The 23,955-nt window shown below is 38.6% G+C and overlaps 1 protein-coding gene across 10 annotated transcripts in view; it reads right to left on the bottom strand.

Annotated features, from left to right (window-relative positions):
* LOC129763534 (cGMP-specific 3',5'-cyclic phosphodiesterase) overlaps positions 1-13,644 on the bottom strand; it is a 242,650-nt gene extending 229,006 nt beyond the window's left edge. For 2 of the 10 annotated variants that reach the window (XM_055762690.1, XM_055762698.1), the window contains exon 1: positions 12,262-12,415. The gene's annotated coding sequence lies outside the window, so the exon portion shown is untranslated. Of the gene's footprint in view, positions 1-2,528; positions 3,019-3,101; positions 3,193-12,261; positions 12,416-12,444; positions 13,470-13,499 lie in introns of those variants that run through there. The other 8 variants (XM_055762699.1, XM_055762693.1, XM_055762695.1 and 5 more) reach the window with 8 other exon arrangements.
* Between the last annotated feature and the right edge of the window lie 10,311 nt (positions 13,645-23,955).

Here is a 23,955-nt window from a genome sequence, read left to right as displayed (position 1 = left end):
ATTGCAAGAAACTGCATCAAAGTTTTGGGAAACATGAGTTTCCAAAGATATAATTGAAGTTTGTCTTAACATGGCCGATTTACCCCGTCCCCTACATTACTGATGGGTTCTCTATGAACGAGTCCACAGGATTTGGAGTGTTCAATGAATTTTATAGCACATCCCTCAGTCTTCAGTATCCTTGCTCAGTGTATATTGGTGGATTGGCAGCAATTCACGTAGCGCTGGACAGCGTCGCCTCACGACCTGTTGAACACTATTACATTGTAACGGAGTGTCTTAGCTCTGTCGAAGCTATCCGTTCAATGAGGCCGGAAAAGCACTCGCCGTACTTCATTGAGAGAATACGAGGAATATGGACGAATGACCTTTGGGTTAAAGTCCCTTTAAAAACAAAAACCGAACAAGAACAAGAAATTTTTAGTGGTTCATCCAGACCCTGTTATGGCATAACCTGTTCTAACTCTCTTCACATTGCTCAATTCCGGGTAATGAGATGGCTGACTCATTAGCAAAGGTGGGTGCGATTGAAAGTCATATTTATCAGCGTCAAATCGCTTTCAATGAATTTTATTCTTCATTCCGTAAGAAATCATCGAAGATGAATTGGGCATGTGTTTCCCCTCAATTATCTCTAAGGTTAGCCTCAAACTGTGGTTCAAAAGTCTGGACTTGAGTCGAGACTTTATTCGCAGCTTCTCCCGATTCATTTCCAATCACTGTTCAGACGCGCTACTCTTTCGTATCAATCTTATCGGCAGCAATCTATGCGCTTGTGGTCAGGGTTATCAGCACATCGAGCACGTTGTTTGGTCATGCAAGGTATATCTCTACGAAACTACGTCTTCCTTCGAGTACCTTTCCGTCGTACTAGCTATGGATGCAACTCAGCCGTTCAAGGCCTGCAGCGGCTGTTCAACAAAGTAGCTTCGGGTTTCGACTACCATATTTCACGAATTGCGGTTCGGCGAAATTTCATTGTTATGATAAGAAATTTTCATTAATATCATTAGGACAGAAAGTGTCTGTTGATTTACCAAATATCTTGTCACTAGATCGAATTCAGAAAACTCCCTTCGGGCCCGATGAAGACAGCCCAAATTTCCGGAGCAATCGGTGCCCTTCTTACTAATAATAAAATTAGTTAAATGGTAAATACATAATAGATATAAGGATGCAATAAATGTGTCTATGGTGATAAGATACTCCTTCCCCCTCTCTTAGAGGGGGCTGCCATACAAATGAAACACAATTTTTTGCATTACTCGGAAATTAATCAATCAAACGAAACCAAAGTTGGCATGTGAAAGTTTTAGGGTGCAATAAATGTTTCTATGATGGTTAGACAGTCCTTCCCCCACTCAAAGGGGGAGCTGCCATACAAATGAAACACAAATTTCTGCATTACTCGAGAATTAATTAAGCATATGAAACCAAATTTGGCATGTGGAGGTTTTAGGATGCAATAAATGTTTCTATGGTGTTAAGATACTCCTTCCCCCTCTCTTAGAGGGGGCTACCGTACAAATGAAACACAAATTTTTGCATTACCCGAGAATTAATCAAGCAAATTAAACCAAATTAGGCATATGGAAACTTTAGGGTGCAATGAATGTTTCTATGGTGGTTAGATACACCTCCCCCCCCCCCCCCTCTTAGGGGTGGCTGCCATACAAATAAAACACAAATTTCTGCACTACTCGAGAATTAATGAAGTAAATGGGCGGGACGATGTTTGCCGGGTTAGCTAGTATACTAATAAAAATAGAGGTAAGAGTTGTTTAAACTTATGTAACTGAACCTGTAAAAATAAACGAATTAAAAAAACTATAGAAATAATGTTTTTCGTTATTTCTCTTTTGTTGAAAGACAATGTATTTATTAGTATTTATTACAGTATTTAATTACATCCAAACAGAAAGAAAAGCAACAAAATAATCAATTCATGAAAATGCTTTAAAGTATTGTGGTGCACAAACCCATTGTAATTTGAAAAAATATTGTTATGTTAACAACTAAGTGCATCCTCTCACCCCACTTTATTTCACAGCGAAATCCTTCGCTAACAACGAACCAAAATTTCTTTTTCCCCAAGGGAAAATCGGTGCGAAAAGCCGAACATAAGTACTTTTTTGTGCGGATGTTTTTATGGTGCGTGCCTGGCATCGTGTATGAATTATTAGTTGCTCCTTATGAATACTTGAGTTTGTATTGCGGCAACACAAATATTTCACCCACGATGAAATGAGCCAAATGACAAGAGTTGGTGAGTGAGTGTGTGTGGGAAAATATCACAACTCTTGTCCCACGAAAGTATTACCATCATTAAAATTTAATGCCTTCCGAAGTAAACAGCTCTGCCACCGATCATTAGGTATTTGGCCCAGCCCGCGAACGCCACGTATCGGCAACAAATCCATTTTACGGAAAACCCGAACACAAAACAACGAAATGCTTTCTTCCCAAAGTTCCCACATATATTTTTTTTCTGTAAACAGCAGCCGTCATTAATCTTTCAAACAACTTACGTTCGCTTGGTCGGCTATTCCCGCGTTCAGATGCCAAACCTGTGGAGCCGACCGGTGTTCCACACGCCGATGGCTCCAACCCGTCGGAGCTAACGTCGGGATTTATGTCGTAACATATCTACGAACAATTCATTGCACCATATTTTTTCCGCATTTAGCCACAACTTGCCACATCATCTCCAGCTGTACGCCGGAAGTCTGTCGTGTGCAGGAGAGCACACGGGTATAACTCTTTTCACTTGAATGGATCTTCTGAGAATCCTCCACACTAAACTTTTGCCACGCGCTTCCTCCGCACCCCTCAAGGAAAGAGGATACCCAGAAGCATTCACATAAACACAGCTATCCCTTTCTTGCTTATTGCCTCCAATTTCAAGTTTTTTTTTGTTTTTTTTCACTTCTTTTGTGAGGTGGGCGAGGGATAGTCCAAACAAAACTTCGCCAGCACCCTCGCGGACACTGGTGGCGTCTTGATGTTTTTGCGACTCCCTAATCGGACAGACAAACGAACACCGTAACAACAAACCAATTCCCGACTGGGAGAAAGAAAAACTAAAGTTATGGGTTACACACGCGAGTATTTCTGCCCTTCCCCTTCTCCGCTACCACGGGCAGCATGCGAATCCTGGAGCAAACTTGATAAAGCAACCTTCCTGCACCGAGAACGAACTTATTCTGAGCTTCAAAAGTCGGGCAGTCTCATGTTTTGTCGTTTTTTCGACTGACACCGCTAGTGCTGCTATTCCTACGTGTGGTCAGAGCCCACACAGATCAAGCTGATAAGCTTTCGGGGCTCGGGGTTTTTCGGGGAGCGCGAGCATCTCCCGCGAGAGGGTCTCGGCGCACTCACTGCGCATAGAAACGATCGTCTCCCGGTGTCTAGGATGAAACATTCTGGTTGGCTACTCTATTGACAACGTCGTCCTTGCGACCCCCCATATAGCGGTGGGTCTGGTAGTAACGCTGAGCCATTGGAACAATTTTCCCTGAGTGGGGGGCTACCGGATGAACCGGGAGAGTTCTCTCCAACCGGTGAGTGCTAGTAGGCAATTTTCTACTTGTGTTCGTGCGAGAAGCTCGATTATTTTCTCTCACTTTAATTACTGTTGCTTAGCATATCACCGTATCACTCGAGTTGAATGTGTGTATTTAGTGATTGTTTTGAATAACCCTCCTCAAGAAATGTGCTTTGTTTGTTCGTGGTCGTTTCAGATAATTACAGGAATTTCCGTAGTGCATTCCATCACGAATTGAATGGGGATCGCAATCGATGATTGCGTATTGTTTCTGGCCAGTATAATTTGTAGTCGCATTAGTATTCACTATAAATATTTCACAAAAATAGACGAAGTTCAAAATCACCTTGATACACGTCTGATTTTTACTTCCATCGGCTACTCTATTTTCAATTTTATTCTATTTTATTTTACAAACATCAACAGGCTTAACATTTTTGCCCTAATGACCGGTAACTAAAACTAATAATAAAACTGTATAACTGAATGTTAAACCTATAACAATTATAACTACTTAACCCTTCATTACGGCAGTGTGCTCCGCCGAAGTGTTATCCCTGTACGGAGCACTGCGCCGAAAAGTATGCACATCGCGCTGGTGTGATCGAAGAGCAGTATGAATTTCATGTCGTCTAAAGACGACACTCGTACACACAGAATGTCGCGCGGATGTCGTCTATAGACGACGCTCGTATCGAAAGGGTTAAGAGCAACAGAATAGAGCGCTTTGAGGGACGAACGGGAAAGGTGATAATCGAAACACGAACTACAAAAATTGAACACACGACACATACTGGTTACGGGTTCATTGTAGCCGTAATTTGTTCGAGATGGTGGAAGATACAAGTACCGTTCTGAATCATATTTCGGACGCTTAGGGCATATGATGCAGAAAACAGATCTACGTTTTATGCACAGGTATTATTTGGTTGATATTTTCAATAAATTAGTTCAATATGCTTTAAAGCTTTCCACCTTGGTACCTATTGATTGAAAACATATAAAAATCATCGAATTAAATGCTTTTCAAATGAAGCGAATAAGAATCAAACTTCGGACACTAAATCAAATTTCGGACAGATTAAACTCAAATTTTGGACACTTTATTTTGTAATTTTTTGGACGAAAATTACATTGATTATATTTTGTAAACAACTGCGAAACACTTACCAAGCAATCACAGTAAACTGTTAACGATGATGAGAACTTATGAAACACGGGAGAAATTTAAATATTTATGGACGGGTATATTCTACGTGCTCACGCTAAGCAAACCTCAAACACAAACGATAATGAGTAGTGTTGTCAGATTTTTGCCGATTATCTAATAATTCAAATGTAGTTCTCATGTGAAACGATAGTGAAACCAAGAGATTACTCTAAAAAGCAATTGTGATATTAATTTTATAGTTATATCATCAATACATTAAGCATTTCAAGATATTAGAACAATCAGTCCGAAATATGATTCAGAACGGTAGTTATGGGTACGCAAATTGCGACGACTAATGTTAATTAAGTAGAGCAATTCGGGGCAATCGATATTCGATAAAATTATATCTGATATAAAAAGCACCTTGGCAAGATTCCTACTCAGAGTAAGATCAGTAGTCAAATTTTTGCTCAATTCTGACGTAGGATTACGTCTTTCGGGAACATTTTGGGATACAAATTGAAGAACGAAAATCGATCGCATCGCAAAATTTCAAACGCTTATTGCTCAGTCATATCATGATGGATTGATGAGATTGTTGCGTCAATCAATTTCGGCACCGTGGAGGTGATCTGGCGCAGTGGTAACATCCATGCCTCTCACGCTAGAGGTCACGAGTTCAATTCTCACTCCCGACATTCTTACAAAAATGGAAGTAAAAGTGACGAACCAGCTAAATGTAATGAGTTGAAAGTCACTATAATAAAATAATACAGATAAAAAAAAAATTCGGCGCTCCATAACAATTTTTTTCATTGAACATGATGATGATGATGATGGTCCCGCCACCTTCCCCTACAGTGGCTTGAGCAAGACGGGTTATCTAGAAGATTTTTTTTATCTCAGCTTTGAAATCAGTTTAATAAAAAAATTAACTGATTTTACCTACAGATATAAATTCAAATTTTTTTTATTTTATTATATTATCGAAAGAGAAGCCAATACTCAGTCTTGTCCTCCACAGAGCCGATACGGTCCCGACAAGGCCCTTGCAGCCAATTGGTCCATCAGAGCACAAGTCCAACCGCCAACCTAGTTTTGGATAGACAATGAGTATCCCCATCCAGAGAAGTCGAGAAATTTTCCTTTACAAAAAAATCCTAGACCGGCTATCACAAAAACTTTTATTTTATATCCTTTATATCTGTGCGACGCACACGAGGCTCAAACTTTTGTAGACTACTTTAATTTTTTTTTTAAACTAATACAAAAGAAAACAACAAAATAAAAAATAAAAATAGTCCATCATCACCAAGATCATGACAGACATAATACTGATAAGTACAAATTTAAAAATAATAATAATAATAAGAAAACAAATTCTACACTTTATAATCCGTTAAAAAACTTCGTCAGGTAAAGTATGCATGGAAAAAAAATAAAATCTGCAATAAACTGTCCACACAAAACTATCCGTTCGTAAAAAACATCTTACTATTCTTCGTCAAAAATTTAAAAAAACATTAACTCAGCTGTTAAGAAAATACAGTGCCTCTTGAATTCTGTAAGTGTTGTAGCGCATTTAATATGTCTTGGCATCGAGTTGAAAACATTTATTCCTTTGAAATACAGCGAATTTTGTGAAGCACGTGTCAAGAAATTGGGTGCTCTCAATTCATTCGCGTTTCTAGTGTTATATCTATGAAAATCCTTCTTCCTCTTTCAACTCGATCACTCAAATATCAACTCAAAGGCAGCAAACCGTTAACTACTTTGAAAATGAACACCATAGTTGAATAAACTATTCTTTGCTTCACGGATAACCATTGCAGAGCGTCCAGCATCAAAGATAAGGGAGTGGACCTATTACATTTTAGAATCAACCTCTGGCTGCAATGAAAACAAAGTTTTGCGTGTCTAGCACAAACATAATTCTGTTTGATTTATAAATAGGGGGGTCACTCTACGAAAAAGGTTACGATTTCTTAAGAGTTTTCAAACGCATATTACTCAAAATGGTTATTGCGACATATATTGTGTTATATCTCATTAGACAGAAAATTTATCCAGATTCTTTTTTGATTGAAACATGAACAGTGAAAATAGTAAAAAAAATTACAATTGACGATTTAATTGAGTATGTTTTCTTTCGATTGTACTAACCACTCGCTTTCCTCCCCGACGCAACGAGCAATATGTTTGTCTAGATTCGGGCGTTAGCTCACAATGTGAGTTGATGCGTAAAATGAATTTTTCTCCGTTTACCGATAATAGGCATTTATCAGTTATTCGTTATATCGTATGTTGTCCAATCAATTCGTGCTCTATTCACATTCTTATCGTGTAGATCTTGCTACTAACAATTTATGTAATTGTGGTCCAGGATGTCATAATATCGAGCATCTTGTTAGGTTATGTAAAAATGCAATTAATAAATTTAACTGGCTGCTGATTGAGAAGATCGAAAGGGTATACTCACGTATATCAGATTATGAAAGCTTGAGTAGTTGCGATCTAACCGGACTATAAAGTTATTACAAACAATGTTCCGGAGAACGTGGTAACCAAGGAAATAATGCTAGATGTTATCTATAATATATTTTTAGATTAAATTGATTGACTCAGGCTTATATATATATATATATATATATATATATATATATATATATATATATATATATATATATATATATATATATGTAGGTCTTAACTATTCGGACTTGTGTTTAAAAATGATACATGATGACTCTTTGTCTTCTTCTGCTTGATTGAATAAACAGAAGAAAAGGGTAGTAATGGCTTTAATGGTATTTTTGTGTACATTTTTGAACAGAATGTGGTACCGGATTCTACCATGTTATGTCATCTAACCCGTTTAAAGGATACTAGTACATACAGGAAACGGTTTTTTTTCAGAGAAGTCATTTGAGAGTCATTTTCAGAGACTCATTTGATGCATCCAAAATTTATTCAGTTGTTTTTTGTATAAAAAATAAACAGTGAATATAGAGAAAAAAGTAAACAATGGCGGTTAAAATGGGTATGTTATTTCGATTTTACTGGCCATTCGTTTTCCCCCACAACGCAACGAGCAATCTTTTTGCCTACATTTCGGGCATTAGCTCACAATGTGAGTCGATGCGTATTATGAATTATTCTCCATTTGCCGATAATAGGCATTTATCAGCTGGCAGAATCAATGGATGATCTTGATGTATATGTAGGTCTTAACTATTCGGACTTGTGTTTAAAAATGATACATGATGACTCTTTGTCTTCTTCTGCTTGATTGAATAAACAGAAGAAAAGGGTAGTAATGGCTTTAATGGTATTTTTGTGTACATTTTTGAACAGAATGTGGTACCGGATTCTACCATGTTATGTCATCTAACCCGTTTAAAGGATACTAGTACATACAGGAAACGGTTTTTTTCAGAGAAGTCATTTGAGAGTCATTTTCAGAGACTCATTTGATGTATCCAAAGAGAAAGAATTGAGCTTGAGCTTGAGCTTGGGTAGACTGTACAATTCGTAGTTGCTCTCCGTGATTGACCTGAACCAACCAAATTGCACACAGAACACTCAGAATGACGCTTGGGACTAGCAAATCATTCTCGTTGTGCAATTTTCGGTGATTCGAGCTTTAAATGGTCAATAACGACGCCGGCCACGTCCTTACAGTCACCAGGGGAAGGGAAGGAATGTTAGTATGATATTCGCCGCCCGAAGGCCAGAAGGGTCGCCTCTATAGCGTGGTTCCCTAGCGTTTATCATGGGAGTGATAGTTGTTAGTGGGGAGAGGTAAGAATAAGGATTCACTGAGGTAGGTGATGTGATTATGTGAAAGCGAACAATCGACGGAACGAGAAAATGAAATTTCTAAAATCTTATGTGTCTCAACGCGCGGCAGAAATTATCTTTAGGTATCCTGAGAAGGAAAACCCGCAAAATTGATTGGAACGACTATATATTCTATTATTTATTGCACGTATTTTTTATTGAAATCCAATCGTGACGGCGGAGAGTTTTCTTTGGGAAACCTGAGAAAGTAACCGAGAGAACAGCTCCAAAACTAATAAATCTAAATTCATCACGCGTCTTCTTTATCTACCTCCAATCCCGACGATGAAGAGTTGTCTTTGGGAAACCTGAGAAGGTAACCGAAGTCACGAGTACTATTTATAGAACTCCAAACTCCAAACTCCAAGCGGAAAACTGTAGATTTCAAATATTATTTCCTGAAGCTGAAATTTGTAGTCTCAAACTTCAGATTGAAAATTTAAATATCGAATTCCAAATACCAAATCTAAAATACTTAATTTCGAATTTTCAATCCTTTAAATTTTACATTTCAAGCCTATGTTTTAATTATAAATTTAATTAAAAAAAAATTAATTTAATAAATTATAAAATTTTTTAATTTCAAGTTCTAATTCCGAAATTTCATGATCTCACATTCTATTCTTGCCCATCTTGCATTGTGCTCCCCAAGGGTTCGGCAAGTGAGCCAGCAGCTACCACATTTACACACATTTTCTATCTCACTCTCATTCTCAAATAGTTCCCTCTCCGGAAAAGCTGCCAGTCCTTCCTAAAGAGAATCACATTCATTAATTTTAATTAGATTCCTGATGGAGCTGAAGAAGAGATGAAAAACAGAGAGACACTGGTGCTATTCGATTATAAGCTCTAAAGAAGTTAAGTAGGATTAATGTATGGATATAAAAAGAAGTAATATTATACAAAGAGTAATAAAGAGCTTAGCTGGGATCGTTGTCAACTGATCATTCCTGCAATCCACCCTATAGTATTACCTGCACTACCGAACACACAGGCACATACTTCGCCCAAGCAATGATAAAAAAAAAAAGTACACACCCATACACACAAATGGAAACAGTCCGATAAAGCCAAACGAATTCTTCGCGTCTTCGCATCACAAACAATTGCTTTATTCGGAGATCATTAACTTTTAACTGCTTCAGTGAATCCTAAACACACTCGCGAATTTATGGCCAACCGCTAGAATCATACTCAACGATCAGCAGAGAAAAACGCGTTCGAACATGTCTGACGAAGCTAGAAGAACCAAACGAGGAGCGAAGAAAAAATGCGTCTTTTCCCGACGACTGCCCGAACGAATCTCTCTTGATGTATCCAAAGAGAAAGAATTACAGATTTTCAACAATAAAAAACTCAATTTAAATGCAATTACTACATACAATCACAGTCCTATGTCAAGATCCCGTCCGTGACCCTAGGCTCAGACCCATCAAATTTTGGCGCTTGGTACGTTTTGGCAGAATCACGACCATATGACACTATGACTTTATCTAAACAGAATGTTCCGAAAGCTTGTTTTTTGCTTTCAAAAAAAGGCAAAAGAGATCTGCATGGTGGAGTACGATTACGAGTTTGAGTCACTGTATCTATCGCCACGTTGCTTATGGTGGTAATTAGAAACATGGACTTATGGGGTTTCTCAAACAAACGATTCAAATGCTCTTTATCCGCAACGAAACTCGAAATTTCTAATAGGCCTAACAAACAAGTTACTACGTTAGGTCACTCTACGAAATTGAAAATGATCCATGCAAAGTTTCATTAAGGCAGTATTCTAGTCTAGAAATTTGAAAAAAAAACAAAAAAAAATTTCCTTCATTTTTCTGTATTTAGGCATTTAAGAATAAACTCTAGAAAGGACTTATCGAAAATCCTATTATTTACCGAGTTAGAGTCATTGTAGTGATGCGGTATCTAACCTAGTACCACTATAACAATGAACTTCAAACGCGTTTTTCTCGGAACTAGTTTTTTTCAAACTGGCGTACACGATATCTCAAGTTCTACCGAACCGATTCATGTCAAATTTATATGGATACAATCTGCAGGCATCTCTCTATCGTATGAACCTCTAAAAAATGACAATTTTTAAATTTTACTATTTTTAAAAAATCGGGAAACGTAAGAAAAAACGTTTTAAACCGCATTTTGTTTTTCAAACGGTCGTTATTTTGTCAAAAAAACATGTTTTTGACTTGTCTGAGGTTCAAGCGATAGCGGCATCTTTACTAATTTAGAATTTGTATGATTTTTCGTTTCAGATAGCCAGAAGAGCTGAAATCGTGTACGCCATCAAACAACTTTTTTTAACCCCCTCACTTCATCAGCTCTTAACTACTCTAGTCATGCACATTTTTTCTCCGTTCAATTTTTGTTTTATTGTTAAAAGATAGATGAACAAATAAAGATATAATGGATAGTAAAAATATTCTTCGTTTTATTTTTGCGGAGCTCGAAAAAACGCCCGAAATTCGTGTCGTGATTTCAAACGCATATAAAGCAAATAGTTATTGCGATATATGTTATGTTGTATACCATTAGACGGGAAATTTATTCAGTTGTTTTTTGTATAAAAAATAAACAGTGAATATAGAGAAAAAAGTAAACAATGGCGGTTAAAATGGGTATGTTATTTCGATTTTACTGGCCATTCGTTTTCCCCCACAACGCAACGAGCAATCTTTTTGCCTACAATTCGGGCATTAGCTCACAATGTGAGTCGATGCGTATTATGAATTATTCTCCATTTGCCGATAATAGGCATTTATCAGCTGGCAGAATCAATGGATGATCTTGATGGTTTACCCCAAAGATTTGATGAGGACCTAGCTCAAAAGGTTACCCGTTGATAGAGATTTTATTAAATCGATGATCAGGTTGTTGTCCAATCAACTCGTGCTGAATTCCCGTTTTTATCGTGTAGGTCTTGCTACTAAAAACATGTGTATTTGTGGTCCAGGATATCATGATATCAAGCATGTTGCATCACCTGGCTATATAGTTATTACAACCCTTCTACAAAGAATGTTTCGAACATCGTGGCAACGTAGGAGAAAATGCTATTTTTATCCATAATATATTTCTGTAGTTATAGATTTATTAGACTTATGTTTATATCTATGAAGATCTAAGCTATGTATGATTTTGTTCAAAAATGCACTTATAAATTATGGCTGAATGTTCTCTTCTGCATGATTAAATAAAAAAAGAAAAGGGTGGTAGTGGCTTTAATGTATTTCGTGTGCATTACTCGTTCCTCGTGTTTATCTTAGAATGTGGTTAGGGATTCTATCTTATCCTACCCGTTTAAAGGATATATGGTAATATAAGAAATGGTTCTTCCAGGACCTCCATTTGATGTATCAAAAGGCTACAAATAACAGATTTCTGAACATTGAACAAATACTACAAACAATCACAGTCCTACGTCAAGCTCCAGTCCGTGCCACTAGACTCAGACTCATCTACTTTTTTGCAACGCAATTATGAAATTCAATGATCAACTATTTAAATCAAATCAGCGATAATAGGGGAACCGTTGATAAGACGTAGAGGCAGTGCTAAAAGTTGTAAAATTGTAATTGAAAAAGTCAAACGTTTCTCACTATGGGTGTTATGTAACATGTTATTCAGTGGAGATCCTGCACTATATTTAAATATATTAAAAATGCCAACATCGCTGCCCATTGTCGTTGCACTACAAACTGAATGAGATACTCACATTATGCTCCAAGCGATGGATCCGAATTGTCACTCGCCTCAGAACGCACACACTAACATGCGATGACTCGAAACGCTCATCATTATTAGTGCGCTGTCACATGTCGTTTCGGCAATTAAACGATGGTCCACATATCGCTCCTTCACCCTTGGTCTGGATCACCACACGACTGAACAAACTTACTCTAGGGAGAGCGGCGGTCTAGTGTTGCAATGACTGCATCCGCCGCGATAAGATGACACACGACAAACGGTTGTCAGGGAGCACTTCACAATGCACTATCATAGAGACGAACGCTTGGACTCGAACGTTACTGATAAACTTCTAATGATGGGTAGATGTGGGAAACAGAGAAAGAAAGAGACTGAATTGTGGCCGGGAGAGTGATGGGGAAGAGAATTGGCTCCTAAGGAGAACGGGACGATAATGGAAGACAAGCGTCGAGGGTATTATTCACTCAACCTCATAAGTGGAGAACCATGCGATGCGGGACTCGCAAGCATAGCTCGTAGTCATCGCGTAGTCAACGGTAGAGCCGCTTCCAAGAAAGGTCGCCAATTGGAAAGGGATTTGTATGCTCGCATTCAACAGAGGGAATCTGGGAAAAGGAAAAGTTAATTTTAATCCCGGACTACGAGTTTTGGCTTTCAACATAATTAAACCGTAAGTAATTAAACTTTTTAAGCTTACGGCAAAGAATCTGATCGGAATGGTTTACACTAACGTTGTATTCGGTACGCTATTCATAATTACTCGGGACCATCCAACTCGAATTCAATGTTCCTGACATCGTGGCCAGTAATTCCTGTCGCGCTTCACAGAGCGATATAATTCACCAACCAATGGCACTTATGATAATCACGTTCCAATACACACACACACACACACTCGCTCCCTGGATGGTATAACATTTTCCGCCCCCTGAAGGTGACACTCCACGGCGGCGGCGACGTTACCCTTGACATTGAGAACAACTTGACCAGCAAAACATAAGAACCTCCCCCAAGCACTCCTGTTTTCACGCAAGACCTTCAGCGAAAATTTCACTCCCCTCACAGCACCAAAAGTGCTACACATTGATTAAACATTATTCCTAATATACATTGTGCTCATCCTTTTCTGTCACGCAATATCGAACGGATTGACAAGCTGACTGTGGCGGCAGTCAAAGTGTCCCCACAGGCGACCGTGAAACGCAAGCGAATTCGAAAAAAAAAGTACACACACAATCACCTCACCAGCTACTTGCCTCGCCAAAGCTATCCAAACAACAAATCACCACCCCCTGGGGCGTCACAAAGCTCAGCTCGGAGAAGGAATGGGTCGATTTCCAGCCGCAAAAACATGGAAAATCCCCTTTACACTCCCGAAAAACGATCCGTCCTCGGCGACGGCACCCACGAAACTAAACATTCTCTCTCCGGGGCCCAGCGTGTTCCAGTTTCGTAATCACCCCAAAGTTGATTGCTTTGAATGTGGATCGCATTCTCACGTGCTTCCGGAGCGTATTTGTATGTGTGTGTGTGTGTGTGTGTTTGTGAGAACCCTAGCAAGGCACTCACACTGACCGTGTACTCACTCATCCGCGTTCACGTTCACGCGCTCGGTCTGGTAGAGAGACGAGTAGGCATTTGTTTACTATTAGCACATGCAGTTGATTGATAGTGATTAAAGTTTAACGCGCGGAAGCATTGTCCGACTGATACGTAACTGATACGTTATACTCATTGGAATCATTACGGTGAAGTTTTTATTCTCGCTTCAAAGGATGTCCTAGAGAAAAAAAGGATTTGATGGGGGCGCTTGGCGATTATGGCCAAGTGCTGTGAACCACGCGGCTCCATTGGGAGGTGACTGCATAGATATAAAAATATGAGGTTCCATTAAGTTATGCACTACCAAACTCATTAGAAGTACAGGTCGGACTCGATTATCCGGAGTATTGATTTTTTTACACTCCGGATAATCGAGTCATAAAAAAACCAATTTTCTTTCGGTAAACGTAATATAATTATGATTTGCACTTACATATTAATCGTTTTCGTAACACATTCATAGAAATTTAATCCTCTTCTTGTTGACCGATTGATCTGAAATTTGGAACACATCTTTATCACTGTTATCATCATAAAACTGCGTATCCCATGGTCTTAAAAATCCAAGATGGCGGCCACTACAAAATATTTTCTCAAAATCCCATCAATATGGGTTTTCCCAAAACCATCCTTATGGGTATCGAATGAAAGGGCTTGACCAGTAGAATACAGTTATCTATGGAAAATGAAAATCCAAGATGGCGTCCGCTACAAAATGGCGGATTACACATTTTCTTAGAACCCCATCGATATGTATATCAAATGAAAGGGACAGGGGGGTCTCCGTAGCCACATTGGTTGTGCGTTCGCTTAGTAAGCGATCGATCGTGAGTTCAAAACTCAGGGCCCCCATTGACCATCTTTGTGTTGTTACAGAATAACTACGTCCACGCAACAATCATCAGCGATGGAGATCGATCCACGGTCGAAATAAGATCGATTCATCCATACAACTGCTCTGCTCTGCAAGACACATCGGGCTGCTGTTCTATAAATAACTCAACAATGGATCAACGACTGTCTCCGCTGTCCAGTCTTAACTGGATAATGAAAGAACAGATAGAAAACTCTTACGCCTAAATGGCTACTGTGTAAAATTTGTACCATTTGCAATGGTATAGAAGGGAATACTCTAACGCCGAAAAATGGCAACTGTGTAATGTGCTAATTATAGATATGATAAATATGTGACATGTACACGATTAAAATTCGGCTCTGTTACGGCTAAAATGCTAATGAGCCTAAAATAAACAAAAGGGATATAAAAATGAAAGGGATTGACTAGTAGAACACAGTTATTTATGAAAAATGCAAATTCAAAACGGCCGCCACCACAAAATGGTGCCATATATATTTTTTTTCAAAAGCTCATCAATATGAGTATCAAAAGAAAGTTCTCGACTAGTAGAACATACCAGATAATGAAAAATCCAATTCGAAAATGGCCGCAGTCCCCAAACAACTAATGACTTTTTAAATGATTTCATGCAGCTTGACCTGTTTCTATGTATGTTTGAGTGTCTTGTAGGGTTGTCCCACATTAATAGAAAATTGACCCCGTTCCTGTGGACTGATTGATCTGAAATTTGGAACATACATTTATTTCTACTGTCATTATAAAACTGCGTATTCCATGATCTTGAAAAATTCAATTTGGCCGTCGTTTAAAAAATGGCTGAATGATTTGACTTGGAGAACGTGAATTATATTAAACAACATAAATTCAAAAATGTCGCTGCCACTAAATGGTCGACTATGTATTTTTTACAATCCCCTCAATATCGGTATAAAATGAAATGATTTAACTAAAAGAATAGTATTACGTGGGCTGGGTATTGAATTCTCTACGGAGAAAACTGAAATGGAAGCACGAACCCGCCCAATTCCAGCTTCACCTATCCGGCAAAACGATCCAACACTCTATGTTTTTCAAATACCTGGGTGTATATTTTGATTCTAAGTGTACCTGCAAAGAATCAATTTTCTCCAAACAATTACCGGAACATGGTGGGGTGCCCATCCAGGAGACCTCATTCAGTTGTACAAAACAACGATATTATCAGTGTTAGAATATGGCAGTTTTTGCTTCCGAACAGCTGCCAGGATTCATATTCTCAAGCTGGAGAGAATACAATATCGTTGCTTGCGTATAGCCATGGGGTGTTTGCATTCGACACATACGATGAGTCTCGAAGTTTTGGCAGGAGTACCCCCGCTTACTCTTCGGTTCACAGAATTATCCTACAGATTTCTCATCCGTTGCAAGATCATGAATCCATTGGTGATTGATAACTTCGAAAATCTACTCCAACTGACTCCTCAGTCAAGTTTTATGTCTTTATACCAGGAGTACCTTACCCACGACGTGCACCCTTCACCAGGCATCTCCAACCAAGTTTGCTTCCCATACTTCTGCAATTCCTCTGTCATTTTTGATCTGTCCATGCGACAAAAAATCCATGGAATCCCAGATCACCTACGCTCCGATTCTATTCCGCCGATATTTTCGGCAGAATATGGGAAAGTTGGATCTGATAAAATGTTCTTTACTGACGGTTCATTCATAAACGGGTCCACTGGCTTCGGCATCTTCAATGAAAATTCCAGTGCCTCTTTCAAACTCAAAGTTCCTTGTTCCGTGTATGTCGCTGAACTGGGTGCGATATATATTACTCATTAGGGATCATTGAAACATTGCCCATCGACCATTATTTTATTTTTTCAGACAGTCTCAGCTCAATAGAGGCAATCCGCTCAATGAAAGTTGATAAATGCTCATCTTATTTCCCTCTCATTGCTCGATTCCGGGGAATGAGAAAGCGGACTCGCTAGCTAAGGTGGGCGCTTTAGAAGGCACACTTTTTGAAAGGCAAATTGCTTATAATGAATTTTTCCACATTCCTCGTCAGTATACGCACGTAAGTTGGCAGCGCATTTGGAGTGAAGATGAGTTCGGTCGTTGGTTACACACGATTATCCCTAAGGTCTCGACGAGTGCATGGTTCAAGGGATTGAATGTAGGTCGTGATTTCATTCGCTTGATATCTCGGCTTATGTCCAATCACTACAACCTAAACGCGCATCTCTATCGCATTGGGCTCGCAGCAAACAATCTTTGTGATTGTGGCGATGGCTACCACGACATCGAGCATGTTGTCTGGTCATGTATCCGGTTCCATGCTGCTCGCTCTCAGCTCTCTAGAGCACTGAGAGCACAAGGCAGACAATCGGATATCCCCGTCCGGGATATCTTGGGTAGCCGTGATCCTGATCTTCTGCTTCATCTATGCCTGTTCCTCAGAAACGCCGATGTCAACGTTTAATGATGTTTCCTTCGTTGTGTCCCCGTTTCATATCCCTCCTATCCAAACGATAAACTTTTACTTAGTCGCGGCAATACATACACACACTCTTTACAGATACACGGGCCAAAGGTTGTGCAGTCCACTGCTCATTCAACAAGAGCCAAAGGTTGTACCGCTCATGACAACTCTACACGAGCTGATGATTGCGCCGGCTAGTGACCATTCTATCCTGGATTCCTCGAGTCGAGAAAGACGCACCACGCTAGATATGGGGTACAGACTAGGGGGGCGTTGCTGATTAATGGTCAGCTGCATCCCAATAGGAGGTATCCCGTGTCGGGCACACGTACAGAGCATCGAAGACTGCAACATACCAATTATGAGAACACTTGTAATACTAACCTCGAGCCAACCGCGAGTAATCGGTTACATATTACTAACATAGTTGTAAGCAAACATTGTCGAAATATTGAACTCCCGGCCCCGTTAGGCTGACGCCATATGAGCCTTAATAAAAATATATATTTTGGAAAAAAAAACTAAAAGAATACAGTACATCACGAAAATATTCCGAAGAAAATTAGGTAAGAAATAAACGTTGGATTTCCATTATCCACAGTTAGTTGTTTCAATTCCCACAATTTTATTTTAGTCTCATCATTGCCCTAGATTAATGAAGGAACGGATGTGATAACTACTAATTGCTACTTGTCTAATTATTTTCTAGCTTTTAGTACATTAAACCGTTTAACTTAAAAAGTTTTTTTCACTTATTTTATTTTCTAGTTTTTAGTAAATTATGTGTATCATTAGTATACTCCTATACATTAAAACCATTCAAAAAAATATTTTTTGACGTGGGACTACGTCTAACCGGAATATATGGAGGGTGAAATGAAAACCTAAACACAGAACATGCAGGAAAAAAATGAAATATTTCGAATGCTTATAACTCTTACTGGATCGGAAAGATGTTTGCATCAATTGATAGGGAATATTTCTACGCATCTACCGCAACTAACAAAATTTTATTTTTCATTAGATAAACAATTGAATAATTGTATAATATTAGGAGTTATCTAAACGCCATTACTGCCCCGTTTTGATTGGCCTGATTTACGGTTTCCCTAACACAGCCATCAAAACCAAGCAGCCTTGGGGAAATCGGCATTGCAAATACATGAATGTAAGGGGAGCTTTTGTTCCCACCGAAATGTGTTCCCTAACAGAGATTTCTAAACCAAGGTGTCTGGAGGAAATCGGCATTTCAAATTCATGCAAGTCGGGGGTATTTTTTCCGACTGAAATGTGTTTCCCTAACACAGACTTCAAATCCCTGGAGCGTGCGGAAATCGGCATTGCGAATTCATACAAGTCAGAAGTATTTTTGTTCCGATTGAAATGTGTTTCCCTAAAACATGCTTCGTAACCAAGGTTTTTGGGGAAATCGGCTCTCCAAATAAATGCAAACAGCGAGTGCTTTTGTCCTCGCTTGCCTTTGTGCAGACTGAAATATGTCTGTCCTAACACGGTCTTCTAAACTTAGGAACCTGGGAAAATCGTGCAGACACTAGAAGCGAATGAACTTTCCAGTTTCAGGCAAATTCGCGGTTCGAGAAGTACGTACACTTGAGAGATGTAAAATTCAGAAAGAAATGTAACATAAATTAATCGTTTGATAAATCTTTCGTACATATATTTTGTCCTAGGCATCATACCAAACGTGAAAGGTCTGTCATTAAATTTACTTGTAACGAAGAACATAATCTATCACAATGCATGAATTGACCTTACATGGCATTATACAATCTTTTTACTCACAATAATATTGAATTCAATTGAATTTGGGAACTATTTCATTCAATCAAGAATTTAATACAAACGAATGACTGCTAAGCTAAGTGAGTCCCACGTCAACTTTGCGGTTATATCATAGATATAACCCACCCATTTTTTTTAATTTTTATTTCTTACCTATCTTTTTTCGGAATATTTTGGTGATATACTGTATTCTATTAGTCAAATCATTTCATTTGATACCCATATTAATGGGGTTGTGAAAAAAATGTATATGATGCCATCTTGTGGTGGTGGCCATTTTTGATTTGCATTTTTCATAAATAACTGTGTTCTACTAGTCAAGCCCTTTCATTTGATATACATATTAGCTATTCAATATGGAATTATTATAAAAAATATTAAAAATTTCCGAAAATCAAAAATAAAATACTCCGGATAATCGAGTCTAAAATTCCGGATAATCGAGTCTCCGGAAAATCGAGTCTCCAGATAATCGATTCCGACCTGTATATGGTAAATTATTACGCCATCTGGATAAATACATGCAATAATAACATGCAAATCAAGAATTTTTCAGAACATACACTCTGTTCAACTTCTATAAGACCACCCTGATTCTATTTCGTTGCAACACAAACAGTTAGAATTTCAACAAGATACATTCATACATTGTTGCATGCTTAGAATAAAGTATATTTAACGTCAATTTCGTTCAAAAGAGTTATTTGTTTATTTATTGTGCCTAAATATGATAATTTCAGCTGTCCAGTCTCCACTTCACCACTTCAAAATTCATAAGTATTATCAATGAAAAATTCAAAACGATCGGCTGATTTACATGTCAATAATTGGCAACCTTGCCATTTCGACTAATAACCTTGAAAATTCGTGTTGGAATACTATTTACCAAATTCTGCTGAACAGATTTCTCGATATTTTTTTCATATTTCCGAAATTGCGACCTTGAGCTCTTCAATTGTGGTGTACCGCTTTCCCTCAGTGTAGATTCTGCGTACAAGGTTTCCCCCAAGATTTTCAACAGTATTCTAGTCTGAAGAGCGAGCCGGTCAGTCCAAAAAGAAACAGTTTTTGGTCCTTAATCCATTGCTTAGTTTCCTTGCTGGTATGAATAGTAGCATTGTTTTGCTGGAGTGCGAATTTTTTGTGACGATATCCACGCAAAAACGGTAGCAGGGAGGATTCCAGAGCATGTATGTAATCTTTGAATGATGTGAAAGCTATCTTGAGCTTTTCGTTTGCACAGAATCTCGCCCAAACCATGCATGAGCTTCCACCAAAATTCCTGGCTGTAAAATACTGTTGCTTCTCCTGTAAATCATGCCAGTATTCGTTAAAACCATCAGGACCATCCAAATTGAACTTTTTACATATTGGGGTACAAATTGAAAATCGAAAATCGAGCACATCGTGAACATTGTACAATTTCAATCGCTTATTGCTCAGTCATTCCATGATGGATTGCGTCAATCGATTTCGGCACTCCATAACATTTTTTTATATTGAAGACAATAATATATGTTATCAAACTAACTATCGAACAATTGAAAAATCTCAACCCCTATCATAACCACTTTTGATTGGTCAAAATTGACGATACATGTGGCGGTTCACTAACAGAGACATCAAAACCAAGTTGTGCAAATACATGAAAGTAGGGGGAGCTTTTGTTCCTACCGAAATGTGTTCCCTAACAGAGACATCTAAACCAAGGTGCCCGAGAGAAATAGTTATTGAAAAATATATGCAAGTCGGGGGCATTTTTATATTGCAAGTAGGGTGAGTAATAAAATAAAATTTAAATTTGGAACTTTAATCTTGGTTGCTTCGTGAAATTTTATATCAATGACCGATCGTGTATTGTGAAAAATTTAGCACAATTGAAATTGTAAATTTGTATATGGTAGCAGTTGTGTTAAGTAACATGTTTTTACTGATGAGAAAAATTGATAATCGTATATTGAATTGGTGAGTTTTTATCTTTATTTTATCCATACATAACACAGGAAGTATCTCGTCTAGGATTACCGTTTCTATTATATCTCATTCCACTTCGGCATCTTCTATCTGATACGCGCCACCCAACGATTGTTTACCATACTTCTGTCATCATCACTCGGTAAACACTGGTCGAGTGAACAAACAATACCCAACAACCAATATCATTATCAACCAATATCAACCAAATATCATTATCAAAGAGTTTAACGATGTAATTCTTCAAACATATCCAAAATCAACAGATAGCCCAACGGAATATCTACGTCAACTATGCGGTAGTGTCTCAGACACAACCCTCCTGTGACTTTTTTTTTTCGAGATGACACCAAATCTCGACGTTTTATGCATTTTTAAGTCATTTGTGCTCCCGTGGCCGAGTGGTTAGCGTCAAACCTAACATGCCGGGGGTTCGTGTTCGATTCCCGTTCTGGTCGGGGAAATTTTTCTTCAAAGAAATTTCCTCTGACTTGCACTGTGGTCACGCGTATTCTAGAGCTTGCCACTCAGAATGCATTCAAGGCGTGTTATTTGGCATAGAAATCTCAACTAAGTACTAATGAAAATGACGCAAGTAATACTACGTTGAGACGGCGGAGTTTCTCTAGGAACGTTAGTGCCATATAAGAAGAAGAAGAAGAAGTCATTTGGCATCGAAAAAAATCGATTTTCTAAATTTCCTTTATATCCTTCCTTGGAAGATTTTTGAGAATAAAAAAATCAAAACTTTGTGCGCTTTGAAGTACCCCTAAATCATGTCCGATTGAGCTGAAACTTTGCACAGGTCATTTTTTGGGCCAATAAACAAAATGTACATGGTCGGTTTTTGAAATTTAACATGACCATTTTCGCTGCCACCCTAATATAGATTTTACATACCTTTTCACGAAGGCAGAACCGGAACAATCTACTGAAGGACTGGGATACTAGCAATTAACGGAATATACAGTTTTTGCTGGAGAAATCCTTATTTTGGTTACCTTGAAAATTAGATCCCTTGCAAGCGCAATGGACGAAAACTTTGTTTTGTTCACAATTTTGATATTTCGTGCGCTCAAGTGTTGCAAAGTGTTTTGAAATGACAAAAATAAGCTATTGATGTTTCTTGCGTATCATATTTGCCAAAATACTGACGATTTCTTATACCCCGCCGGGCGAACTTCCCCTGTCGTCCCCTACATAAAAAATGAAACCAAAATCAAAACAAAAGCCGAGACACAGTCCAAACAAAAACCCAACGAACAGCCCGTCTTCGTCAATTATTCTTTTCTACAAATCCTGCCGGTCGTTTTCGTTGAACGGTCACTGACGGATCGTTCCGTGACCGGTGTATGTGAATGCTTCCATAAGAATTGCATGGAAGAATAATTGACGTAACGTGACGTGACGTGGATGTTGTATGTGAATCGTACTTAATGTTGTTTATAATGGTTGGGTGACCGTGTTTTTCATTATTTTGGAATGGAAATTTATGATGCAGGACAACAATGTGTGGGAAAGGAAAAACGTGCTAAAGAATAATGAATTATCCCTTTACAATGCTAAAACATGTGGCAAAAATTTATTTTGGGTGTAACTGCGTTAATTGTTGAATGTTAGAATGTTGAATAGATCCCCTTCAGTTATTATAATTGAGCATAACTATTTTGTTCCATCAAATGAAAGTAGAGTACCTAAAGTTTCCACATTCATATTGAAATTACAAAGAATTAATACTGTGCATATAGCATCAGTCCATCCCTCGTAGACATTAGTTTTCGCTTTCGCCGAATCACACTCATTCCCGCCTACGCAACATCGCTTCTATCGTAGCGTTAATTTAACTAACACTTCCAACAGTAATTACCAGCCTTCGAGAGCATCGATTAATTATTCATGCAAAGCGGATTTCCAACTGCTCCGAATTCCCGGATTGGCGCACTCGTGTTGCTTTTTGTTCGCCGCCAATAATTGTTACTCATTTCAATGCAGGATAATTCCGCGAAACAGGATGAGGGAAGAGGATATTTTTACATTTCCTGTCCCATTTAGCGAACAGGGATTACGCGAGTCTATTTGATTTGAGATGTAATCGGCCGACCATTGATATCTTCGGAGGATTGATTGAATTCTGATATAAAATATTAATAGGGTCGAGGATAATGGGAATGTGTAATCAATCCTAGGAAGTACACAATGCACTCCCTTTCAACGATACCAAAGGACTAATTGGTTGGAAGATTAGAAAGAATCCAACAAAAGTCAAATACTAACAATCAACTGATTGCTGTCGAATAGCAAATAGCGTGAGCCATCAACAGTTAATGTACGAAATATGAGTTTCTAATGTTGTGATAAATTGGGAGTGATAAAGGGACGTGCCCTTTAAAGTGAAGCTAACCCGTGGTCACCTAATGGCTTCAGATAATGATATCAATGGTTTAGTTCGTTTGCCGGCCATTCCTAGCGATGATGATCTAATCATATTCTAGCTCTCATTTCAGTAGCAACATTCAATTCCCGAGATGGAAGGGGCTATCCAAATTCGGAAACGCAATGCTAATAAAAGAAAGCATTTACTTAATCGATAATGTTATGAGACTCGAACTAACACTTCATCAGACGTCGGAATGTTAAATTAATTAACATTCCGGGGTGGGGGGGGCAAACTATCAGACACGAAAGGTGACCCGTTTGCGTGGACCCCATTACAGGTGGCTCCTTTCGTTCGATGTGTCGAGCTAATTATTTCATTACCACTGACTTTCTCGCGTTGCCGTTCCCGGAGGTCGTCTTTTCTCAACCATTTTGTAGTGCTTTCTCGTCATTTACCTAATGTCGCCGCCATCAGAAACATGACCTTTCAGGGTGCCCTCTAATTAGGGTCCTCTTCTCTGCTTGTCTTCACTTCAACAGGACGAGCGGACGCATCAACGGGGGAGATTTCGCTGAAACTAATTTCAAACTCAATTAAACTCGATGGCACTATTAATGTTTAT

Source organism: Toxorhynchites rutilus, chromosome 1 (assembly GCF_029784135.1).
Source record: "Toxorhynchites rutilus septentrionalis strain SRP chromosome 1, ASM2978413v1, whole genome shotgun sequence".
Taxonomy (NCBI): Eukaryota; Metazoa; Arthropoda; class Insecta; order Diptera; family Culicidae; genus Toxorhynchites; species Toxorhynchites rutilus.
Note: the sequence above shows the minus strand (reverse complement) of the source record. Positions and strands in the feature narration are given on the sequence as shown.